Raw genomic sequence first — 2,430 nt, forward strand, 5'->3', positions numbered from 1 at the left:
CTACCAAGAATACCAAATTAAAGGTTCCCTCCTGGAAGTTGGGTCCTAGGTTTATTGGGCCTTACAAAATCCTGTCTGTCATCAATCCTGTTGCCTACCGTCTTGATCTTCCTCAGACTTGGAAGATCCATAATGTTTTTCATAAGTCCTTATTGAAACCTTATGTTCAACCCATTGTACCCTCGCCTTTGCCTCCTCCTCCGATTATGGTTGATGGGAATCTTGAATTTCAGGTCTCTAGGATTGTGGATTCTCGTCTTGTCCGCGGTTCTCTTCAGTACCTTGTTCATTGGGAGGGTTATGGTCCTGAGGAGAGGATGTGGGTCCCAGCGACGGACATTAAGGCCTCTCGTCTCATCAGGGCTTTCCATAGGTCCCATCCTGAGAAGGTGGGCTCTGAGTGTCCGGAGTCCACTCGTAGAGGGAGGGGTACTGTCACAACCAGACAGCTGAGAAGTTCTGACAGAAGCCTTTCAGAACCTCCTCCTTGAGTTCTCTTTGTTGTGCTGTTCAGTTCCTCATCTCGTTAGCCTCTCTCAGCTGTCATGTAGTGGGACTGATTGCTTCCCTTTAAATTCCTCCCCATGGGGCATTACTGGGCGGCTTATACTACTTCCTGGAGTGTGTGTGCATGCTGATCTTGTTTTCCAGTCTGCTACAAAGTTAAGTGCTGAACATTTATCTGTTATTTTCTGTTTTCTGGATCCCAGGTCACCCTGACTCCCTCCGTGTCTGGTGTAGGGAGCCGGTGGTCGTGTCCCCTCACTATTGTAGGGTGTTCAGGGGTTTTATAGTCGAGGTACGTGGATATGCAACCATCCACCTCTGGGATCTTTGCATAGGCTGAGCAGCCAGGGAAAGTCTCAGGTCTTGTGCAGGGGTCTCCCTTTTGGTTCCTTAGCTTTGGATCTACTCAGTCATATGCATGTTGCTTTGTCTTGTTTCCTGTACACCGTCCGTGACAGAAGCAGTATAACATGTAGTAAGCACTGCAGGGATCATGTCTAAGACATGTATGTCCGGGGGGTCCCGAACATTGTGGACAAGGTAAGAAATGAGAGTCGTCCATGTGTTCAATACTGGATGTTATTGATGGCCTGCTCCGTGATGAATCCCAGCACTCGGATTAGGAACTTCACTTTTCCTTCACAATGTTCTGATGCCACAGATGCCATCACCTTGACGAGCTGGGTTGCTGATAAGTTGATTCTAAAGTGTCTGAAGAACTGTGAGTAAAGACATTTGAATAAATTGTCCACTTCCTCCAACGTGACCTCATCCTTTGATTTATGAATATCAATCCATAAAGTCTTGAAGTCCTTTGTGTGGATGGCATGAGAAATTTCCATGCGAGGTTCAATGGGCACAGAGAAAACAAGCTATGTGGCCGACACTGATCCAGACACATCATACCCGGTCCACATTGCTGCTAGCCACGTAAGGTCCCGAGAACTGATCACCAGCTTACCGAAACAACAGTCAAAATTTCTTTGGAACCACGTCCCTACGATAGCCGTGAGCGCCTCAGAGCCGTTATACAGGAAGAGCAGAAGGCAAATAAATGTAACACCTTCAATAGATCGTCCTCTGTGTACGTTCTGCAGAACCAACCTGTCCACACAATCCGGTCCTCTGTGCTTGCCTTGGTGAGTGGAGGCTTGGATGAAATCTGTATGAGCACAGCCAGTGGATCTCTGCCAGTGGATCTCTCTTTGAGTCCAGGTAAACAGGAAAATTTGGCTTTTAGGTTCAGCTCTGAGCCCACTTCAATGGCAAGACCCTTCTGCTTCTCGGCAGCTATGTGGGCAGGTGCTTGGAATACTCTTTCAGTCTGGTGTATGAGAAATTATACATCAGTGTCACGCTGTACAGAGTCCATTGTTTTTTAAGGAGCAAAGCAGCCTGTGCCGGATCAAGAGTTTCCTCCAAGGGGGTGCATTGCGGGATTTTTCGTTTAGACAAGCTTCGCAATGCAGGCCGTTGACGTGCAGAGGTCAAGCTTCCGGGAGGATACCTCGAGCCCTGAAAATGACTGCTCCTTCGTGCCGATGACCTACTTCTGCGGGTTAACACCCCATCAGTAGGTGTTTGCATATCCTTGTGATAAATGATGTTCCCGTTCACTGACTGTAAACAGAGATCTTGACAGACAAATGTATCAAACTCTGCCACCATCTTTCTAGGCGCCACGTCTCCAGTCCCCTGACTAGCCAGATTTACCAGCATCTGTTCCATGACACGAAGCAGTGGAATGACATTGTTCATCCTGTAGTCTTGGCGAATGACAAATAACGTGGCCTCCTCAAAGGGTCTGAGCAAACACCAACCAACGGGGTGTTTGGTAGCCAAAAGCAGGAGTGGGTACAAAACACAGAAGACATGAAAATATTCCGTTGACGTGTCATCTCTGCTTTGGATCCACTCCTGTTT

General features: G+C 47.7%; 1 pseudogene; it reads right to left on the reverse strand.

Annotated features, from left to right (window-relative positions):
- Positions 1-1,073: 1,073 nt before the first annotated feature.
- Positions 1,074-2,094, reverse strand: LOC122937926 (annotated as a pseudogene).
- Between the last annotated feature and the right edge of the window lie 336 nt (positions 2,095-2,430).

The sequence above is a fragment of the Bufo gargarizans genome, chromosome 5 (genome assembly GCF_014858855.1).
Source record: "Bufo gargarizans isolate SCDJY-AF-19 chromosome 5, ASM1485885v1, whole genome shotgun sequence".
NCBI lineage: Eukaryota > Metazoa > Chordata > Amphibia > Anura > Bufonidae > Bufo > Bufo gargarizans.